Source organism: Ips typographus, linkage group LG4 (genome assembly GCF_016097725.1).
Source record: "Ips typographus isolate SLU linkage group LG4, UJ_Ityp_2.0, whole genome shotgun sequence".
NCBI classification, from domain to species: Eukaryota; Metazoa; Arthropoda; class Insecta; order Coleoptera; family Curculionidae; genus Ips; species Ips typographus.
Window position 1 is genome coordinate 13,122,453 of NC_138425.1, and position 24,675 is coordinate 13,147,127.

A 24,675-nucleotide genomic window follows, 5' to 3' on the forward strand; every position below is an offset into this window, starting at 1 on the left:
ATACGGGCAACTAAACAAGTTTAGATAATAATCTGCAGTCTATTATAGTCGTTAGCGACGTGTTAATTACTTAATAGTATTACTTTACCCGAGTGGTTGCGCTTTCGTAGGAGATTAATAATTTTTGCGCCTCGATCGATGTTGAAAAATCGATCAGAACACCTTACGTGCCGGGTTAAAACTACTAAATGATTATTCTGAAGTGTTTAAACGATTTTTTTTAATTAAACTAACTTTGTGGGCGAAATGATGAGTGTTAATTTAAACTTCATGGGAGAAAACTGACGCTGTTATAACCTTGCAGCTTTGCGAATATTGTAAACAGAACTTTGAGCCTAAAATGTCAAAAATTTAATTATTTTAGAGGCTTAGAGAACCTGACTTTAGAGGCTTGACACGTGTTGACTCATTACTGTGTATTATCATAGAGAAACTAATTAGTTATTAGTTTCTCTATGTGTATTATTATTAATGGCGGATTGCACCGACGTAATTAAGGACACCCTGGTTCACGTTAGACTAAATGGTGATGTGACTGTGACAAATCATGTGCAAAATGTCATAGTCAAATTAAAACCTAGTCTAGCCCTTAAATATGTCGGTGCAAATGGCCCCTAATAACAATATAAAATTGTGTATTTTTACAGTGAACGTGAAAAATTTGACCCAGAAAAAGTAAACTTATCAATACCGAGCGTTTCATCCTTACCTCGGTAATGGTATGCGGCCGAGATTGTTTGGAGAGGCCCATCTCGTATTGAATGCAAATTAAACAGTTACGTACAAAGGCTGATGGGTGTGGTGGTACCACCGGTAGCAGTTCCTGCTGCTGTTGCCGTCGACCCACGACACGATGACAGGTGCATCTCACCGATTGGATACGAATTCGGATTGCTTCTTGATTTATTGAAGGCAGTATACATTTTATTATACGGTAGCCGATTTTATGGATTCACCTGGAAAAAAGTCAACAATCTGAGAAACGACATTACTCAAGGACCTGGCCGATTTATTTATAGTGATCGGCTTGCAATAGTAATGGAAATTGCAATTAAGTCATTTGTCCATTTTTGCGCTTGTGTGTTTACGGTGGTGACCAAAAGTGGAGTGCAGTCCTTCTGACGGTTGTAAAGTTGTACATTAAACGGTAATTATTCAAACGGCCTAATACAATACGGCCGATTGTCATTGTATAGCAAAATTCATGGTGACTCTCCATGTTTGGGAGGATGCACTTTACAATTGCAGTTTGAAGAAGGTAAAATGGCAACGGAAAACTTCTCTTCGTAACACCTGAGTATTTGATTTTTTTCGTGTGTGTGGATGACTGGTTGGAGTGTAACCCTTTAAGGTCACTAATAACAGTACAGCCTCTTGATTAACGTATTATGGAGTTTCAAAGATTTTGAAAATACCCGATATGACAAAAAGAACGAATCCGATTTGGCCAGAAACTGTGACCATTAAGCGCACTTTATTTCGCGACGTGTTAATGATCCTAGACGTAAAACAGGCAAATTTAACTATCGGCAAAGAGATTTTCGTCCCACTTACCATAAAAAGAATATGTGCAAAGTGCACTCCTATAAATACTAGGTAATTTATTTAAGCATTTTTCCCACAGCCTAACTGTTATGTGTATTTACTTAAATTATTGGTTCTTGGCACCTTCTTTAGAGCTAAGGCCATTTGCATACAGACATTAGGGAAAAACTGCGCTAATGATAATGACCGCTTCTTCCGCAGCATAAAATCGCAACTAAGACAAGACTAATTGTCCTGTCGAGAGCTTGTGTACATTTCATGGTTACCAAGCGCGATTCAGATGACTTATTCTTATTAGTTTTGTTTTTGTTTAAAACATTCATTGTAAGCTAACATCAAACTATACTTTTTCGTTCATTTTACTTCTTACAGATTTAAAAGCCAGCAATCTGACAAGTAGTTACGCTTATCAGCAACGTTAGCCAGTTTAGAAAATTACGTCGTTCCTCAAGCATATAATAAAGCAAAGCGTCAGGCGCCACACGACAGAAGCAAAATCGCGCCTAACCGCCCGTTTGCATTATTTAATATGAAAATTTATGTTTATTTGATTATCGTTATAGAACGTAATCCGGTCATGAAAACTGGCGAGACCCAGCACCGGCTCAATCATAATCGCCTCATGAAGCTGCTTTAATCTGTGTGACATTGAACCGCTCCGGGTTCTCATCGAATCATCCAGAAAAATCGCGCGGGTTGTAAAACGTAATTGAGAATTACATTTTATATACGTGCGGATTATGTACGATTGCTTCGTTGTTTTTGTAATTTTTTTTACTTCAATTAAACTCAAGGTTAGTAAATTTGACCCGCCCGATGTGCGCAACGAATTTCCTTACATGCCATAAAGCATGAAAAAAACCTCCATGAAGATTTTCATGTGTCTCAAAATATACATAGTTTCTCGTCGATTTTACCCAATTAAGAAAAGCTTAATGGCAAGAATGGCAAATGCCAATGTAATTGCTCGGTGGCGCTATTTATTTCCGAAGGAATACCGGGAATGCCGCTCTATCACAATAAAATAGTCCATAATTCTTTTAGTCCGGTGTACTTCGGAATGCGTGTAGAATGGGAACCGGAGGAATTCCACACATCTTAATTCCTGTGTACGGGGGCAACTTTCAGTACTTAGATTCAGGGGGCCTCTCGATGATGCAGCTATTTCAATTCTTCCATTAAGCATTATGTCGGAAATCTACACGGAATGGAAACAATTATAGCAATCTGATAAAACCGAGCAAACATGAAACGGCCGTCTTTTTATTGAATATTATGAGAGTCTCATGCAGAATAAAATTATTGTTTGACGTTGATTTCGAATGGGAAAACGTCGTGAACTTGCATTGTTTTTGTCAGGTGTATCCTCTCTCGTCTCTATTGTCTATAATTCTACTGACGTAACGGGTGTATGTTGTACCAGAAGATACATGTATTGATAAGGATCAAATTGTTTTAATTTGCAATCTTTTTTTATGCGCTCAAACTAGAGACCCTCCAAATTGGATTGAGGGATTTGCGAGGTGCTGGAGTTTTGAGATTATGATAGTATACAGGAATGAAACTTCCTACCGAGGTTTGTATACTATTTTATTTACAACCATCATATTTCTATCAAAATTTACAAATCATTGTTTCATCCTGAACATATCTAGAATATTACATTTAACAAAAAACTACCAAGTAGGCATTTTTCTCAGAATAATCAATCAGGTATATTGTTACCGTAGCTATGTGGTAAACAACTCACCAATATAAATAAATGTCAGAAAAAGTTAGATCGATATTCATTTCCGGATTAATGAATTGAGAAAAATGTCCTCCGGTGAAGAATTGACGTGTACCCCGCCAGAAATACGACAGGCTGCTGACGCATTAGCACACGGCTTGGTGCCAGAGAAAAGTAAGCATCGCTACCTAAAAGCTATTGAATTATATAGGAAGTGGTGTGAAGAAAAAAAAGTGAAGAATACCAGTTCCAAAAGTGTACTCTTAGCATATTTTGGAGAACAATCCAGACAAAAGAAGCCGTCCACCTTGTGGGCAATGTACAGTATGATACGAACGATGCTACAAATTGAAGAAAAAACTGATATTTCAAACATGGGAAACTGCTGGCCTTTCTAAAACGTCAAAATGTGGGCTTCAGGCCCAAAAAATCGAACGTATTTTCTAGGAAAAATATAGAGGATTTTTTAAACAAAGCTCCAAATAATCTTCTACCGATAAAGGTACTGTTCTCGCGGAGTGAGTTTACCCGTGCGTCACGGAAGGCTACGTCATTTATAATCATATGAATCAAATCAAGTTTTCGTCAACAAACCTGTTGTGTTCATATTAAAGAAAAGGGCGTGTCTAAAGCTTCTTCACGTTTAAAATTTTGCGTGTATTGTCAGTCAAAAAGTAGAGATCTTTGGCTGCAAATTTGCACTAAAACAACCTTATAACAAAGCAAATCAAAAATATCTTGACCGAAATAACATTTTTTATTTGTAAGAAGTGTCCGTTTGGATCATAGAATTCCGTCTAAATTTGAAACCTAATTTATTTACCAAAATTCGCAGAGATGTATCACCAATATGTAGTATTTCTTTAACTTTAAGCTCTTGATTTAGGTTCTGTATGGTTACATGCTTCTCTAAAATAAATACAACAAATTAAAAATTTAATAAGACATTCTGAGTGATGCTGTAGTATCTCATATCTCATTTTCAGGTTGCAATCCACTAATTTTATTTTAAACCCGCTGGAAAACATTTTAGACGCTTATTTTATTTTTTTCTATGAGTTTATTATTAATATGTTTGAAGAAGATTTATTTTTATGAAAAATCTATAATGCAACCCAAAAATCTCAGTCTCTGGAAACAATGAAACGTTAATAGATGTTTCTTACAAAAGTAGATATATTTTACTATTATTAACATACTATCGTTGTACATATTATATAATGTATTTCGAACATCCATTTTAATGTTTTCAGATAAATCAGTGGTCTTGACCCGTCGATAACGTCTCGATTTAGGTTTTCTAGGTGAGGAAATCATAAGATTACTTGCTTGCTTTTCCCGAATCGAATAAACAGTTTTGCGGGAAATTTTCAAAGCAGCTGCAACCTTTTAGTATCAAAAAAAATACATCAGTAAGAATATGTAAGGTCTTAAAATTTCTTATTTTCTTCCTAAACAGATGATAAAGCTTCTAAAGGTCCTCCATTAATTTTTTCCAATTCAAAATATTCACAAAGGTTAAGAATTAACTGCTGGGCTTGTCTGTAGAGAATTTTTCCAGGCATTTTCTAAAAAAATACTGTAATAGTAAGTTTTTCCGAATTTAGGAAAAACCAAATGGCTAAATAAAAACCATAATAGACACTCCCACTTTTTTTTCAAAACAGGTTAGTAATTGTGCCAATTTTGGTTAGATTGTGACAGCCGACATAAAAAAAATAAAAATATTAATAATAATATTATGAAAGTACTTACAGAATGTTAAAAGCGTAGAAACAGTAGCTCTTAAAAGAACTGTGGTGTGGTAAATAGAAAACTTTATAAATGATTAACAACACAAAGAAACGGAAAAGAATTAATAGTAAACAAATCAAATAAATTTCGATGGTTGTCAAACTGACAATGACTGAAATAGAAGCGCTAATCAGTAAATGTTTTTTTTGGAAGACATTCACTTAGATATTTACCCTTTCTGAAAGTGAACAATAGACAAGGATGAAGTCAATAATGCATGTCTACTTCTAAATCACAGGGAGATGACGCACGGGTAAACTCATTCCCCGAGAACAGTAAGATATTTGTGATCTTTAAATAGGTATTTAAAAAAAATAGTGTTTGAGCTTATACAAGTGCACAGTTATTATGGTATTATATTCTTCTTATTGTTTTAGGTCGCATTAATAATAGGTGTATCTGGAGCTTGTTGGACGGACGAATTAGTGAAAATGAAAATGTTGGATGTTACTTTTTTTGAAGAAAAAATTTCGGTTGAAATTCCAGATTCCAAAACACATACAAGTAGATCATTTCTCATTACTGATCCAATATGGGTGAAGATCGTTCGAGACTACATAAATTTGAGAGAAAACATAGAAATCGATAGACTTTTTGTTCAGCTTAGAGGAGGAATAGCAAGAAATCAACCAATTGGGCACAATACAATAGCTAATTATTCCCAAAAAATTGCTACTTTTTTGAATTTAAAGAACTCGAAAGGCTTTACGGACCACGTTCTAAGAAGAACCGCCGCTACGTTACTTGCCGACAGTGGAGCAAATGTTCTCCAATTAAAAAGGCTGGGAGGATGGAAATCTAGTACTGTTGCAGAAGGTTATGTGGATAGCTCAATGGAGAATAAAACCAAAACTGCCGTTATGCTGTCCCAACGTGCCATGTCTTCTGAAGCTGTTGCAAGTAGTTCACAAACCTCAGTCATTCAGCAGCAAATTAATTTGTCGACCAAAGAGACAACTGTTGGAGACGCCAGTGCTGGTACTGGCCTAAATATTTCTATAAACACTTATAATAATTCAAATGTAACCATTAATTTCAATAAGTAGTTTGTTTTAGTTTAGATCATGTTAATTTTAGTATTGAATATCGATCCGACTTTATCTGACATTAAAAAAATTTGATTCAATCATCATTTGTTTTTTCAAAAATATTAACAATCACAATTTTAGAAAGCGGGAAATGAGGGCGGGAAGTGAGGGCGGGAAGTAGAGGTGCGCAATATGATACTTCCTAACCTTCAATGACGTTAGTAATGACAGCATATGGTTGTAAATAATAAATAATTACAATAATTACGAATCATTACACTTTAATTACACGTAGTGATACTTGAGCAATAGGTAAGGTAAACTAGAGTAAGTTGCCTTATAGCAAGAGTTCCTTCAAAGTGAAAGATTGGATTGGTTTGTGCGAAAAAATATAGATAGGAAACAAATAGCAAAAGTACCTTTCAAAGTGAAGGATTTGGGGTTGGTTTTGGTTTGACCGTCTTATTGGGACAGCGTTACTTGTAAAAAATAACTGTGTTCTTTAAAGAAGTTAGAACTTGCTAAGCTTTGAAAGAAATATTGCTGAACCCTACAATAAAATTGCTCTTGGGACACATCTGGCATTTGTTAATAAATTGTTGGACTAAACTGGAACATTGACATCGTGTAAATCTTGGTTTTAGGAGGATTTAAACTTTCCTCTAACAAAGTACATTACTTTTTTATCGATTTTTGAGGTTGTAGAACTAATAGTTGAAATCCCTCTTAAAATACGTTAATCGTCATCGCCCTTGATTAAATGAAATAAACTAAACCTGAGTCACCACCTTGTCTAACCAAGATTCACCAAGGAAATGTAAATGGTTAATTATAGTTAACATGTGCTTGAGCTATTTTCTTTAAAAAAATCTTTAAATGAGTAACTAAAAGAAGATGAGTCAAAGGTGCATTATTATCGAATACGTTATTGAACGCACATCGGTTTGCTATTCTTCGAATCCATGTTAATCAATCTTCATTTAATTGCAAATTGCTAATTGAACTTTCTGATTACCCGGATTCGGTGCTGAATCGATTTCCTATACGTTTTACACTATTATATGAATGTGTAGTCACTCAAAACCACACAATACAAATTAAAATTTCATTTATATCATATCTATTTTTGAACGTACAAATTTTTGAGTTGCTGAATTGTTATTCTGTTTGAGAAGGATGATATCAATACCAGTACCAGTATCTTGATCAAACATCTTTAAAATGAATGAAATAAACAAGGTCATAAAAATAGATGTTGCATAGACACGCACAACATACTGAATCCCCGGTTAGAAACCGCGCCGGTTTGACATGATGATGACACGGGTACCGTCATAAAGTGGCCCGTATGACCGGGGCTCATAAAAACGTCGTTCGATTTCTTTGTTGTAAGACCGAAAAAGTTGTCCGAGACTTACACCCGCTGGGAAGCGTAAACTTGCCAAAGTATTTTATTATGGACCATATTTTTTTGTTTGCTGGTGCACGGCTCCACGAAGTTGTTATTAATAAACAATAAGGGATTTTCTCGAGATTGATCGCCAAAACCTCAAAAAACGCGAGTGGTTTGCGAGAGAAAAACGACTTTTTAATAGCGGCTTTTACTATCTGAAAATGGCAAAGTGGCAACTATTTGCACCGGTACTAGACAACTTGCAGTTACGTTACGAGCTTAACTCACACACTAAACCAAAACATAAACTTCGTATCGAATGAGAGTATGTAATAATTTACCAGCGAATTTGCGGTTTTTACCTGTCAAATGTGATTTTAACGGTTAAACTGTTAAGGAAGTTAGCATAATGCTTAATTCCAGTACATCCATACATAAATTTGACAAATGTGACGTAGTTTGACAGAAATCAATTTAATTCTTAGTTGAAATTGTTGGGTTGTAATCAGCAACAGAGTAATAACTTTGAACGTTTTATTTTATGATAAGAAAACTAAATTAGACAGCCCGAAAAATTTCACAACATCAACTTCAAACAAAACCAACTTGTACCATATTACAAAAAGGTAATTTTACCTTTTTACAAACTAGGCATAATTTTAACTCGTCTTATTTAAGATTAGTTATATCTAAAGGTTTGGTTAAACTATCTGCAAGCTGCTCACTACTCGGACAATAAAACAATTTAACAATACCTTCTCATTAATAAAATGATACCGGACATCAATGTGTTTGCTGCGTTTGTTAAACTGTCCATTTTTAATTATAGTAATAGCACTTTGATTATCAACATGTAGATTTATATTTATATTTACTCCCAAAAGCTCATCTATAACTGACTTTAAAAACAAAGCTTCTTTAATACATTCTGCAGCAGCTATATACTCTGCTTCAGTACTGGAAAGTGATACTATAGGTTGGCGTTTAGAACACCATGCCACAGGACCACCACAAAATTTTATGATATATCCTGTAGTGCTTTTCCTTGAGTATATATCTCCTGCAAAATCTGAGTCACTATAAGCTAACAAATTTAAATCCTCATTATGACTTGTATATTGAATGCCCAAATTGATTGTCGAAACTAAATAACGCAAAATTCTTTTAATATTTCCTACGTCACGTTCTGAGGGTTTATCTAATTTCCTACTTTTTTAACAGATTTTTATTGCTTGTCATATGCGATGAATCTCCAGAGTCAATGAAGAAAGTTGCTGTATTTGATTCTAAATCCATATCTTCACATAGAAAAGCTATTTTGCTATGAGTTTCCTGTCGACCTTGATCTTGGCTCTGTCTGTTTCGGAAGTAACAATTGCTTTCTACATGATTTGTTTTTTTACATATTCTACATGACCTTTTGTCACAATAACGAGCAATATGTCCCTCCTTGCCACATTTAAAACATTTTCCTCCAAATCTTGTTTTTATTCTTATTTACTGGTTGTTGTAACTGAGCTTTAAAAACCATACCTTCGGGTTCGCATTGTTTCTTCTGTCTTTCTTCTTCTCCAATCAGTCTGTTTGAGAGATTTTCAAGGGTTTTATCACCTTGTGAAGTGGATTCCCAAGATGTAGCAAAATTTCTAAACTGATCAGGTAATGTTGCAAGTATTTTAGATGCCAACATACTGTCTGGGATATCTTGTCCAAGTACTCTTAGCCTACATGCCAAGTTTTCAATTTTGCTAATGTGCATTAAAATGTCAGTTCCTTTGCTGTACGAAAAATTAAAAAATTGTTGCATCAAATAACATTTTTCGTCTTCTGTTTGTTTCTCATATATGTTTTTAAGCTTGTCGTACATTTCTTTAGAACTTTTACAGTTAAAAATATGCATTAGTTGCTTCTTATCTATGGTTGTTATTATTATTTCTTTTCAAAATCTGCTTTTTCCTTATCATCTGCCAGATCTTCCATTTTCTTTATTCCTGACACAATTTCCCATAATCTATGTGCCTTAAACAGGATTGTGACTTGAAATTTCCAAATTTGATATGTTTCACTATTTGTTAATCTCTCAATCTGAGAAACGTCTTCCTCCGTCATTTTAGTTTTTAATTTTATGCCTTTATGACCACGACCAAACACCAGGTCCAAATTTTATTTTTACTGAAGACCTCTGTAACACTATCTTCAAAATCACTTCTGCAGCTTAACGAACTCTGGGCCCATAACCTGTTGGGTTGTAATCAGCAACAGAGTAATAACTTTGAACGTTTTATTTTATGATAAGAAAATTAAATTAGACAGCCCGAAAAATTTCACAACATCAACTTCAAAAAAAAACAAACTTGTACTATATTACAAAAAGGTAATTTTACCTTTTTACAAACTAGACATAATTTTAACTCGTCTTATTTAAGATTAGTTATAACAAATTCTAACAGAAATAACCTGAAAGATAAAAACCGCTGAAACATATCAAAATTAAAAATCCACATATTTCCACATCATAAACTACCTCTTTTCGTGAGCTAAATATAGTTCAAACCAGTCAGGTTAATAAGGCCTGCAAGGGCCATTCATCAGATTTCCTGCCAATTTAACGGCCCACAGGTGGCTAAAAGGCCTATTTTAGGTTGCAATCTTTCATCTTCCACCTTAAAAAAAATGCAAATCCCGTACAACTGAGCTGGTTTTTATTTGGTGCGCGTTGGAGTTCCACGAACTCGAACTCGCATCGGAAACGTCTTCGGATTCAGAGGTTTTCGGTCGCGACAAAGTACCTCGCAGCCTTATTAAGGCCTTGTTTTCGCATAATATAATAAGGGTTTTTACAACTGCTGTCGCTTTTAAATAAGCTGTATATCACGATTTAAGGGACCATAAAGGCGTTTAATGAGTCGCCTTGTCTCGCTACTTAACTAATGGCTTGTTCCTTTGCGATTTTACCGGAATAATTAATACCTTAGAAGGTGGATGGACTAACTGAATTTTTTATGAAACAAAGACTAAAATGTACATTGAGGTTTACTCCGAAAAATCACCCAAGAGAGGAGGTAACAAGCAGAAGTCGGACACGTTTCACAGAAATAGAATATTTTCGGGGGTAATATCCCTAGTGCATCTAATTTTTCCGGAAAAATTAGATGCACGAGGGATATTTGGTAAGATTATTTAGAGAGAGAGTTAAATAAACATTTTATTTTAATTAAAACAATAAGAACAATAATTAATAAGAACAATAACTTTCAAGCTAGAAAGGGTAGTAACACTATTCTTTATGTTGTTGTGAGTGTGCAATTTTTTCGATTTTTTTTCCGGAAAAACTGCTGACAGCTAAGTTGAAAGTTGTTGACAAGTGATTTTTCCACTTAAAATTTACATTTGTTATACTAATTCTTGATAGCGATTGGTCAAAATTGATAGGAAGGAAACAATCACATTAATTGACTTTTTGACAAAATTGACTTAGCTTGAAAGATAGCACAAACTATTCTTTTTGGTTGGATATAAATGCCTAGTACTGACGTCAAAAAGCTAAAGTTATGAACGCTGTTCCTTCTTCGCCCACACCTACACAATAATTTCTAAAGCCGTTTGCAAAGTTTGCGGAAACAGCTGAATTGAATTTCGATTCCTACTGTTTTACAACGTCTTTTGTGCGCTTAATACATCTCATGTTCAATGGTGGATACCTCTACGAGCCAACCAAACACATTAACCACTCTAAATTCTGCGATAAATTTTAGAAAATCATGCTGTACATGCAACATTTTTCGAAAAAGGTCAAAGACCCTGTCAAAGGCTTTCATGTCCCCCCAGACTTTTTTTTATTTGAGCTCACACACACACACACACACACATAGAGAAAGAAACACATGGGTTTCTTTGAAAATGACTGATCGGTGACGTGCCGACGACATCGTCAATTTGTGGAAGACCAAATTAAGGCCCCTACGTCCTTTTACGACAACTACCATATGTTTATTGTTAGCACCCGATGAAAGTTCTATATCTTGCATAACGTTGTTTTTTTTTTTGCTTAAAAACCACAATTGACAGATATACTGCGTAAACTATGATCTAAAAGCTGCGATTTAGTTAGTAATTATTGTATAACTAACAAGTTAAATGATTAAAAAAGTCACCATGGGTAATCTTGAGTTTTTAAGAAGAATGATGATGATTACTAGAACATAAATTAAAGAACAAAAATATACAGAATTTCTTATAAATATTGACAGTTGTACAACATTTAATAGAAACAGCTAAATGGTTTTATTTTTCAAAAAACTTTATGAACTCTAGTCCTTAACTGACTTTAGTTTCGTTTACTGTTGCCAAGATGACGTGCACTAAATATAATGACTTAAATAAAAATCTGGTTCTTTCTAAGGGCTGCCGGAACCAAATTCTCGAAAAGAGGGATAAGAACCTTAAATTAGGTGAAATAACCACTTTGAACATTTCGAAATTTGAAAAAATGGCATTTTTTGTCAAAATTTCCAATTTTTTTTTTTGCTCCAAGAAGGTTCCAATCAATGAATAAAAAAAATGTAAACATAGCAGGAAGGAGCAATAGCAAACAAAGTGGGTGACAGAAACAAGGGGGAAGGGGGGGAGTAATATGGCGGCCGTCAACTTCCGGTTGGCACTATCAGATCTAAATTTAATCTTGTCCACTGTACAACTTAATTTAAATTTGCAAAACTCAACTGTTAAAGAACCACAAACAAACAAAACAAACTAACCCTATACTAAAACAAATACAAACAACAAATTTTTGCGGGTTTGAAACTCCAAACTTTCAATGACTTTGCGTCAATTCAACTGCGCAGTAGGCGAATACGCAATCAAAGATGGTGGACTTCCGTCCCCCTCGCTTAATGCACAAACGGGTTATAATTTGTATTATTGTTACCTCCTGATACTTGTTCTTTTTACTCATTGGTTCCAATGCACAGCAAAGGGCATATTTATACTAAAGAACCTTAAATTAAGTGAAATAAGCTTAATGTCAAAACGGATGTGACGACATTCACCAGTTGGTCACGTGACCACGTTATCAGGAAATCCACCGCCCTCTATACTAGGAAGCCTAAAATGTTACTTTTAATGGCGGCGTTAGCGGTTTTCGTTTTATACACAAACGTATGCAGATGCAGTAAAAAATATGTTTTTTTTTAATTGTTTCATGTAGTTGTGAGTGAAAAATCAAAAAAAGGTTCATTCCTGATCCAGATATGTATGGATAAGGCTTTTTTATACACAATCAATTGAGTACTGTGTTGGAGTAAAATCATTCCACTTCAAAGTGTTCAACCACTGACGAGTTAGATCCGTTTTTTTGAAAAGTAAAAAACTGACACGGTTGGGCTTTTTTCAGAATTGCTGTTACAATGTGGCTTGAAAAACTTATGAACGACAGCAAACAAAAATAATTTACGCAAATAACCTCAAGTTTTGATTTTAAACCGTAAAAATTTTTCTAATTCTCAAAAAACTCAATTTCCACAATACAAACTGTCAGCACTATTCCCGCCATATTGGAATTTTTGACAAGCACCTTCTAGGCTTTCTAGTATAGTAGGCGGTGGGAAATCGAGTTGTCTAGAGCATTGATCTGCATTTGTCAATGGCTTGACAAAGATGACGACAACTTTATAAGTGACATGTGTCAGTCTGCCGAAGCGGATGTGACGTAATTAAACAGTTCAATCACAAGATATCAATTAGCATTTCTGATGAAGTGGTCATGTCACCAACTGTCGCATGACGTAACATTCGTTTTGACATACTCTCTCTCTTCTGACCACCTTTGACACCTGTACAGTTTGGCTGCTAATCTTGTCATTTTCAAAATGCTCATAATCATCATCAACTTTCAAAACTGTTTACAGAAAATCGGCAATAAAAAGACAGAACAACAGGTCATATGACCACTCATCAGAAATTCTGATTTACATCCGGTGATCAAAAATGCACATTTTTTCTTCTTTTGACTATTGATTTTTGACTAATATCCTCAGAGCTAATATCCTGCTTGGACTATTTATTAGCACAATTCGTTTTTGTTTTTTTTTTCTACTAAAAAATGCGCGGTTTTTGACAATTTCAGGAGCAGACAATTACTATAGTCTTAATGAGCAATCAACTCCCGGCCCGGTATTGCGGTTAACCGAAGTAGGTTACAGTTTAGGAGAGCAATCGAACAAGTTTTTTTCTGGTTCCATGACTTTGTAAAAAATTTAAATAAGAGGATGTTAATTACTGCCGAAAGGTCGAAATTATTTGGCAGTATGGGTCAGTTACCTTAAAGTTCTCGGTTGAAATTCGGGCGAACGGTACTCTCGGGAGAAAAAGCCGGATTCCTACTTTGTTATTATAATGGTGGAAGGTGGACAGTGGCGTTTGGCGTTGAATGCAACCAATCGATCCCAGTTAGTTCCAGTTGGTGACTGAAATGTTGCATCCAAAGTTTCTACGCGGTTTATCCAGAAATACCATCGATTCAACGTCGAGTCATCCTGTAACAAAAACCATTTATCAAAATCAGACCCACGGACGCCACTGCAAAGTTTAGAGCAGTGCAGACATTAAAGAATAGCGTTTTTATACCGGATACTAGCAATTTGGCCTTCTAAAGGTTGGCCGTTTCGCTTTTCGTAGACTGAGTATTGAGACAAAAAACAGGAAAGCGAAATTTTACGCTAGAGTCTCATTTCAATTTATTTTTAATTGCCTTTTGAAATTATCGCGAAATGATCAACGTGTCTAGTGGCTATTTTGCTTGAATGACCCCCCAACAATTTGCAGGACTTTCGGCAAGTTTTTTTGTAACTAATTCACAAACATTTATTTTGACCACTTAGTGGGGTTAAAGCGCCTGCACCATTTTATGCAGCGGACAAACCATTTGGATTTCAAATACAAACTAGTTTAACAAGCTTATAATCTAAGCCACGCGACATATAAACACTTTTTAGAGCAAATAATTAACACAAAAACCAGATAAATTTCAGAATCAATTGGACCACAACGACTACTTTCGTATAAAGTGTGATATTAGGTAATTATAACTTTTTTTTTATAACCGTTACACGAGCTCAAGAATCCACTTAACACGTTTCATTAATCTACATTATGCAAAGATGAGTCGGTTCGCGGTCGCAGTGCAACGATTTTGAACGCAATTACAATAAAAAATTAACCGATATTAATCAGTGTTAGACTAATTATGAAAAAAACGCTGGTACTGCTCGGATTAGATGTATATGAGACCGGATGGTAATCATTACGGTAAAATAAATAATTACGAGATGTCATTGTGCGGTGGCCGTTTGTATAATAAGTGTTTAGTCGACGGCAAAACAGATATTATCCACTCATTAAGACTTAACACCACAAACTGATGCAGCTCCTCAATAGGCTTGATATAGATCAAAAGGACATTAGATGCATTGAAAACCTATATTGAAACCAAACAGCGCAAATCAAACTAGGCAATAATATGTCCAACGCCATACAGATTAGAAGGGGGGTACAACAGGGATGTGTGCTGTCTCCACTCCTATTTGAACTTATATTCGGAAGCAATATTCCAAGAGGCCCTGGAAGACGTGGAAATGAGAATCAAAGTCAATGGAGTGTGGATCAACAACATCCGCTATGCTGACGACACGGCCTTAATTGCTGATAACATACACCACCTACAACCTACAACAACTGGTCAACAAGGTAGGAGAACAGAGCAAATCAATGGGCTTAAATATCAACACTAAAAAAACTAAATTTATGATTATCTCTAGAAACCTAAATATGTTTGGAAATTCCACTATAACATTTAACGCAAGGCCCATAGAAAGAGTAGATAAATTTAAATACTTGGGCATCTGGCTTTTCGAAGACTGGACATCAGACAAGGAAATAAAAGGTCGCATTGAACAAGCTCGACAGGCATTCCTAAGTCTTCGCAGAGTGCCTACCTGATCCGATTTTGATCTTAACCTAAGGCTCAGATTCACTAAACGCTACGTTTGGTCGGTGCTTCTCTACGGTATGGAAGGTTGGACATTGAAGGCGGCTGCAATCAACAAATTGGAGGCTTTCGAGATGTGGCTGTATCGCAGAATCCTGAAGATACCCTGGACGGCTAGACTAACAAACGAAGAAGTTCTAAGACGAGTCAACAGACAACGTGAACTGTTTGAATCGATTAAGAAAAGAAAAACGGCATACCTAGGGCATATAATGCAAAACACGAAATATCAATTCTTACATCTATTGATTGAAGGTCGGAGAGGGATCGGAAGGAATAAAATGTCTTGGCTGCGAAATATCAGACAGTGGACAGGGCTGAACGATGTACAGTCGCTGATACACACCGCAAGAAATAAGGAAGAAATGGAAAAGGTTATCGCAAACATCCATTAGTGGATACGCATTGGAAGAAGAAGCCTTATAGTAGAGGTTTGAAATTACTTTAAGAAAATTTGGGACGAAGTAATAAAGTATCTCCGGGGATCGACAAAACTGGCGCTGAAGGTAATTAAGCCAAAAGTTTGCAAATCCTGGCCTTTTTCCATTCAATTAAGAAGTCTAAACAAACAAAATTATTGTTGCAAAGTACACACAAGTTAATTACAAAACTAATACGTTTCTAAATCAAGATACAACTTCATGATCCTCGCTTGCCCTTCAGGTCGGTCTGGAATTGACATTTGCTAAAGTCCTCCACGTTGCTGGGATTTTCTTGACATTATAGTAAACACCCCGGCAATTAAACGCAAACAGGGGTGAAACATCTTCCTTAGAAACTCCCGACGACGATAAGGGGATCGTAAGTAGTTTTGGGTAATGCGCCGTGTCACAAAAAAAGTAAGATTAATGCCTTACTCTCCCTCAAACAGGGGTGGAAATAAAATGGAAATAGAATTATAACGCTCTCCAAATACACCAGACCGGGATGAAGTCGGAATGAATTATAGATTCAAGGAAGCAGGGTGGAAATTTCGTTTTTCTAGCTCACTAGCCTCAGCATCTGCATATTTTGTGGCTCGCTCAAAATCCAACTGTGGGGCCTTCCTAGTTTGGGTCATTAACTCTGTAGGAAATCAATATGAGCCCCCGAAAAACACACATGTGCTTACATAAAGGATGAGGTGTTTTTTCGTGTGAACATATAAACTAACATAACAATCGGGGCCCACCCACTGTCGCCATTAACACACCGAAAATAATTTCGAGTTCTTGGGGATCCTATTACTACATGGTAAACCGACATGAATGGTTCAAATGGGCGTTGGTATTCTAAATATAGTCAACAAATTCAGTTGGAAAATTGAAGTTCTGATAGTATTACAGAGCAATTCCTGGAAAATCACTATAAAGCAAGAACTATAAAGAAGAGACTATAACATAATTTTTTCTACCTGCCGTGCCTGTTGGACTTGATTTACTGAACGAGAAGATGCGATGTACCGATTAGAGACTTACTCATCTCGACGTCGTGATGCAAAAATACGAATTTTTAGATCCTGGTTGTTTCATCACAACTATTTTTAAGATATTATCGATTCTTGAATTCGAGTTCTCGCAGGGACCAGTTTCGAAAAATTTAATCGGACGACGCGTTATTTATCTACTTTCGGATTTACATAAACCGGCCAAAATCAAAGATACACACAGTTTTATCTGTGCTAGACAGCCTTGTGTGGATCAAATGGTAGTTTTCTTCTATGTTGGGTTTTTTCACTGTTATTTAATATGTGAACTAGTTTATTTCTTAAACCAACTGAACTTTGACAAAACGGTACCTATAATTGTGGAGTATTAAAATATAGTTTTTTCTATGGCCCCCATGAGTTTGTATTGGAAGTAATTTTATTGTTTACAACAACATCGCTTTGTTCTTGCAACAAACTGGCCTTATACGCTTGTGAAAAACTGTCTCACAACAAATGCGGTAGGAGTTATTAAATTAGGTGGTCCCAAACAAGTCGGCATATAATTAATACAGGGTGGTCCAGTTTTAAATGTCAATAGTCCACTATCCGATAGTTTAATAGAAAAATAAGTTGACATGCATTGTGTCATTTTGCTGGAAAACGCTTCCTAAAGAAGATACAGTTTTCCAAAATTTAGTTAAAAAAAATATTTTTTTGCTATAACTCTCAGACCGTTGATTTTAATCAAATTTTGAATAAGTCCTTATGAAATGAATTCTCATTATGTGATGTGAATGACGTTTGTCAAACTTTACTTATCTGATTTACTGCGCTGACTGGATATTTGACTTGGAATTTCTTTGTTCAATTTAAAGAAAGTTGTATCTCCTATAACTCCTTTTACGAGTTTGTTACAGGAAACTTATTGGGACCATAATTAGAAATAAAGAAGATTAAATAAATAAATAATTAAATAATCAATTATCATTCCTTTGAGCGAAGTCCAGAGGTAAAATAACGATTTTTGAAGCTGAACTTTGGAGGGCACTATCTTCCTAGGAACGATTTCTTCTAAAAAAAGACAGCATGAATGTCTTTTTTTGGGTTTTGATATGTAAAAACTCAATTATCTCGTAAACGAAGTATCGGTTAAGAATTTTGCCTGATATACTTTCTGTTCCAAATAGAACAAGGAATTTAAGACACTACACAATTATGACAAACGTCATCAACATCACATAATGAGTATTATATTCACATTGTTCCAAATATGATCAAAATTGCTTCAATGGTCTGACAGTTCCAACGATTTTTTTAAACTGGAATTTGGGGGATCTGTATCTTTCTTAGAAACGAGTTTTTACAAGAATGACACCATACATGTCAACTTATTTTTCGTTGGGCTATGGAATGGTGAATTATTAACATTTAAAACTGGACCACCTTGTATAGCCAAATTAAATAACAATTTGATCAGCATCTAATGATTGCCGGTTAATAATCATGTACACATCTTGTTACCGGAGCGCGAAACACGACTTCTATACAAACCAAAGGAGCCATGTAATGATTTTTTGATTTATGGAATGACTAACGTTATTATAATGGTTAGGTCATGCGGTTGATTGAAACACACGAAAAACTGCTCAATTTGGTTTTGATGTTTGATGGTGCTTGTTGTAGAGATTTTTAGCAAATTTAAATTACAGCTTATTGACTAAGTTATGAAAAGATAAATTGGTGGTAGTGTTATTACATTGAAATTACATTTAAAATGGTAAAAACATGAGAAAACAAGTTGTCATAAGCATTCGCAGAATAGAGAGTTTATCTCATGCTTGTTCTGGACTAAAAGAAAATTAGTACTAATAAAACTTAATGATAACAACGAAAACAAAGACAATTTAAATAAGTCAACAGTGTAACCGAGTGATAATCTACTGTCCGTTTGGTCCAGCGCCGATCCGATGGACTTCTTCAGGTTCCACTGTTGGCCGTTCAGAGGTCGTTAGCTTAGCGACCGAGGGTCATGGGCACGACTGTGTACTCGCGATTGTAGTACCAACTATGCAGTACCAGTACTAAGTGTCGCAGAAATCCTCATTTCGTTTCCTGCCGCATGATCTAGTCAGTGGGTAACGAAATCGTGCCCGATTCGACTGATTTCGATTGATCAAACAATCATCTGCGACGACTAAATCCCAGACAATCAAAATGTGCCTTAAAGTACATAAGCGCAGTGCTGTCACGAACATACATATTTCATACGGGACGCACTCCGCAGATAAATACAAATAGAGTTACAGATGTGCAGAGCTGACAATGAATAATGCATTCTCTTGATGAAAATTGCATTTGCGATTACCGGGAAGATGCTTTTATTTTGCGGAGCCGCTGTTGCGGCTAGAAAAACCCCATTACGTTGGGTAAGGGTGAGGGTGAAATTTCAGTCAGGACAGGATAGGACTTTAAGTTAGCGTAACTACCAAAGACAGTGTTCAACAAAAGATTGTTCGTAGTTTGTGATTCACAACCATCACAAACTACCCAGTACTCATGAGAGTCATCTATAGTCTTTTCAGTTTAACTAACATAAACATACAAATTGAATGCTAAGTTTGAATTTCCAATCTTATTACCTGCTTCACTTCACTTATTTTTGATACAATATACAGGTGTGGTGAATCCAAAACCGACCATAGGAAAACCGTGTAACTGACAGAGAAACGTAGATAATTGCATGCGCGGGACAAAGACAGAAAACGAAAAAAATATCAAGTAGGCCATATTTTCAGCGCGCTGTTGCCAAAATCCACCCCGTCGATTAAATTAATTTTGTTTTGCAATTATCTACGTTTCTCTGTCAGTTACACGGTTTTCCTATGGTCGGTTTTGGATTTACCACACCTGTATACTACTACTACTGTATACGGTTATTGCCTCCGGATCTTCATTTAATATTTGTTTGTATACTGGTTGGTCTAAATTGATTGTAGAATACTTGAAGGGTAGAAAGTACATAAAAAATAAACGCCAAAGTATCATATAAACTATGATTGAAAAGTGCCCACTTTATGGGAAAAAGTATGGGCTATCACTATTACGTGTGCCCCATCAGAACGATCTTAAATTACAGTTTAAAGAAATTTAAAGCTGTCAAACTTTTTGAGCAGCTCCCGTATTTGTGCAGATTATTTTAAAAAACTGAAAAAAATTCTAAATGACATTTGAGTAACTTTTTTTAGTGGCTCACCTTTAAGGTGCTGTAACTCCGCTAGGGGGCACTTCAACTACAGTTTATATGACACTTGAGAGTTTATTTTTAATGTACTTTCCACTCTTGAATTATCCTACAATCAATTTGAACCACCCTATATATTCACTATAAATTGCTTTTCTTCAGGATACAAATGGTCTAATTCCAATTGCCTTCGTAGTTGAATACATCATGCAGAATGGATATTCAAGTGGTGTAGTATCAATAACAATTTTTGGTGATATCAACACACTGCCAGACGAGTTTAAACAGACAACTTTATTAACCTGCAAATTCAAATGTGTGTTTGAAAATGTTCTTTGACATAACCTTCTGATTTATGATTTCTGTTGTGTAAATCATACCGCCAACTGGCCAATAACATTTGGTCAACCAAATTCGTAATCACTCCTCCTAGTTTTTAAATAAACTATACAGCTGGTCACCCTACACACTTCTTGTGAATTTTGTCTTGCTCAGCACGTAACTGAGCTAGTACGCCTAATGGAGTCCTAAATTGCTTTCACGCGAAACAGGTGTCATCTAAATTGGTTCTAATTTATTCCAAATAATTGATTAACAAATCACTTTCAGTTTCGATGTGGTGAACCCAGCCATTAAATGGTACCCTCATGAATCTTAACAAACAATCAGCGCTAGTTTAAAGTGAATTAAGCAACACTTTTTGTGTGGTTGTATCGCCACGTTCACCACTCTTCTCGGTAATTCTGGCGGACAAGAAAAATCGCCACATCACGTCCCGTTCCCGAAATTAGAATCTCGAACGCCCAAATTACATTCGTTTAGCCCTCATTAAATGTCTCGATCAGAAAAAAATCGACGAAAACAACTAAAAACCGCGTTTTCTTCGGATGGGTTACTCTGTGCAGACTGGAGTTTTTGCTCAGTCAGCGTACCCTGTAATTTTGCGTCGTGTACGCTGTACAAATTTAATAACCGTTTAAAATTTCGGCAATCTTTTAACGAATTAATTAAGACGGTCTGGCAAATAGTACGAGGTCACTGTCTTCTTTGGGATACCCACAATAATCAGATTTTTTGATGGCTCCATCCAATGTGAAGACATTCAGCCTGAGAAACTACACCATTTACACATGTAGTTTAGAAAATATAACTTGGATTTTAAAAATATAAGTTGGATTTCATTATCGTAAATTTGGTTTTAGAAAACGTAAGTTGTATTTCAGATTCGTCACTTGTATTTCAGAAAAGGTCAATTGTATTTTAGAACGCGTTATTTCAATTTCAGATTTTTTTTGTGTTTCTATGTGGTTATTAGTTTATTGTTTTTTTTTAATATCACTTTAAGCAAAAAAAACCCGCCCATCGATAGTATTAATTTATATAAAAGATACAGGGTGTCCCATAACTATATGACAATCTCTCGGGGGCATGCAGGGGAGGTCAAAATAATACGATTTGTTCATTAATTTCGATTATATACGATTTGTTTTTATAATTTTTTTTAAGTCACTCTTAAGGGAAATATTGAGCCCCAAAGAACTGCCTTCCAATTAACGTTTTTGGCCGTAACTTTTTGAAACACTTTGTATATTGTAATGATTATTGGGTTTAATGTTTTATCGAAAGAGACCTTCTATTTGGCATGAAAACCAGGTATCTCGTCTTCGAAAGGCAGGAACTAACTGGACCTAAGACACAATTTGCTTAAACTTTGACAGCTGTCATTATTTTCAGCTGCAAACGCCATTAATGGATACTCTTGACATTTTTATCGAAAAATTGTACTTTTCCTTTATTTCGATAAAATGAACGGTTTTCGAGATAAATCGATTTTTCATTGAACTGCTTAAACCACAATGTTATTAAAAATATTCGTTAAACTATTTACTTTTTTTGCTCAACTTTAATTTTCCAAATTACAAATGACCACGTCTAAAATCCAACTGCTCTTTTCTATAATACGAAGTGACTAATCTGAAATACAAATTGCAATTTCGAAAATCAAAGTTATTATTCTAAAATTGAAAGTACCTTTTCTGAAATACAAGTGATATTTTTTAAATCCATCTTATGGTTTCTAAAATTCAGCTTTCAGCTCAGACACGTTAAACTGAGGACTATAGTTGCTCATAAAACAGACCAGATTATCGCGTTGAAAATGGAAATGACAGCTCTAGTGTAACACGAAAGTTGATATTTTCAAATTGCTCGCATTGTGGGTTATTCTTGTAGAAAATGCGACGCTACATTTGTCACAAGACCACCGGAAAATCACAAATCAACAATCTCAAAGAAACTCCCATGTAGTTATATCACCAGGATATAAAGTTACGCGGACTCCCGTAATTTATATAAAATGTGTGATAATATAGTTAAGGAAGAAAATCTAGCTCGTTACCGCGATGTGACAATGAGAAATGTGATAAGGCCTGGGCAATTGAAAGGCCTTATAAGGACAATTAATTCGCGGAGACGTGTTTTTGCCGGGGAGTCCCTATTAAAGCCTCTCAAATACATTAGCCTTGTTAGAGGAACAATGAGAGAAATCATTATTGTAACGTGGAAAAAAAACCGCGCACTGTAGATGGATCTAATTTGAACGAGAAAAAAACGAGCGGCGTTTACTCAAGTCAACAGCTCTTATGTATGCGTTTTAGGGTTGTTTTCGCTTTTTACGAAAGAAAATATACTTTGTTAGTAAATGAATACTAAAAGTCGACATCATCGTGCTCGACCAAGTAACGAGCAGACACCGAAGTACCATCTTCACGACCTTGGTTCGTCTATATTTATGTACTGATGAAGAATACGGAATGAATCATTTCTTGTTGCATCGATTCAATATAACTGATCGAATCGACTGACTGCCTTTTAGATCAACTTTTTGATATGCAGAAGTAAATGTTTCTGAATAGAGTTTTTGTCAAACGTCAATAAAAAGCATTGTCAGTAAAACAAATCAAATATAAAAATTGGTCCATCTCATCACTTAATCTTCAAATTCAAAGTACCTGTGCACTCGAATAGAAAATTTAAAAAAAAAAAAAAACATCGATCTAAGATCATCGTGGACGTAGCCTGTTAATTATCGTACTTTGTATTTAATCCTGATTATTGAAATGCAAAAGTCACATAGTATTTACGTTAGTTAAAAATAGCATCGCCATCATCGCAAAAACAACCTTGGAAGGTTGTTGGAGGAATTTAATTCTGCTAAAACTGGTCGGATATTTTTACATCTAGTACTTAATTAAGATGATTCTTCGAATACTACAGAGACTGACCAAACAGCTTACTACTAATTCATTCATGTGGGTATATCAGGTGATGACTACGAAGCGGATATACAATCTGAATTCGTTTCGTTTCAGATAATTATTATTACTGACTAGTCTGAATGAACGGTCCAAGGGGCGTTCATTTGGGACTTTTGGGATTTTTTATTACGAGTCATCTTGGAGGTACCTGGAAATGATGTCAAGTGCGCGAGTAATAATTTTCTTCTGTGAGACTCGAGACATGACAAGGCTGCAAAGTTCGATAAAAACCCTCGAGCTCTAAGGAATGTGGTAGTCAAATAGCTTTGTTAGCTTAGCGGTTTTGGCATTACTAATTACTATCGCCAGAAAGAAGCCTCCAAGGCCACACGGAATACTAATAATTATTTAATGAAATGTATATTATTTGTTTTGGATAATCGTAAAAAAAACTTTTAATACATCTTTCGAGCGTGTTTGCGTAATTCCGTGCTAACGCAAGGTCGGTTCTTTTTCTTCCTTAGGTAAATTAGCATAATTATTGATAGATTTGAAGATTAAAAAAAATGTTTGCCTTCGGATCGTCGGTCGTATTGTATCATCGTTGCATATTAGTGCGTACTTAATGATTTGCAAAGCAAATTATTTGACAAAATGGAAGCAGGAAAAGGCGCACAGCCTTAATACCGAAGCCTATACGAGACCACACCTGACAGCGCGCTTCAATATACAGTATGACAATTTTTTCTGTTACAGAAAATGCCGTTTAAGTACACAATTCGAGGAATCCAAAGCAACAATGGCCGCGGGCCGTCCGGGAGGTATTTCCATGTTAGATTTGTCGTTTATATTTCTGCGGAAGAACGCCATCCTGGGAACCGTTTGCCTCTGAAGAGACCGAGAGATTACACCGGCTATTTATTATCGTTCTTGCCTACTTATTTGTTGGATAATTGGCCATTTCGGACAAGACGAACACCTGAGCAATTCTTCGCCTTTATCAAATAACGCAAAACAGTTTTATTATTTCCATTTTATCAACGCAACAGTCCCAACTGTCTACGGGTATTAATTTGGTTGATTACCGGGTGATATTAAAAAAATTATGGCAATTTGTCAAAAGTGATTTAAGAGTAAATCCTACAATTTCAGATCTGTCATTCTACTGGTTGTTGTATTAAGATTAAAAATCAATCGAATGTTTCAAGATAAACAACATAGAGTTCATTGTTATAA

General features: G+C 35.5%; 2 long non-coding RNA genes across 2 annotated transcripts in view; both read right to left on the bottom strand.

Moving 5' to 3' along the window:
- Positions 1 to 527: 527 nt before the first annotated feature.
- The window catches only part of LOC145727617 (uncharacterized), a 28,255-nt gene continuing 4,107 nt past the window's right edge, over positions 528 to 24,675 (bottom strand). The window contains exons 2-3 of the long non-coding RNA XR_014177903.1: positions 13,808 to 14,022; positions 528 to 956 (exon numbers count right to left, since the gene is read on the bottom strand). This is a non-coding gene — a long non-coding RNA (uncharacterized LOC145727617). The remainder of the gene's footprint in view (positions 957 to 13,807; positions 14,023 to 24,675) is intronic.
- LOC145727622 (uncharacterized) lies at positions 4,429 to 5,347 on the bottom strand. The gene is made up of 2 exons (XR_014177907.1): positions 5,030 to 5,347; positions 4,429 to 4,842 (listed from the first exon to the last, which is right to left on the bottom strand). It is a non-coding gene; the product is annotated as an uncharacterized LOC145727622 (long non-coding RNA).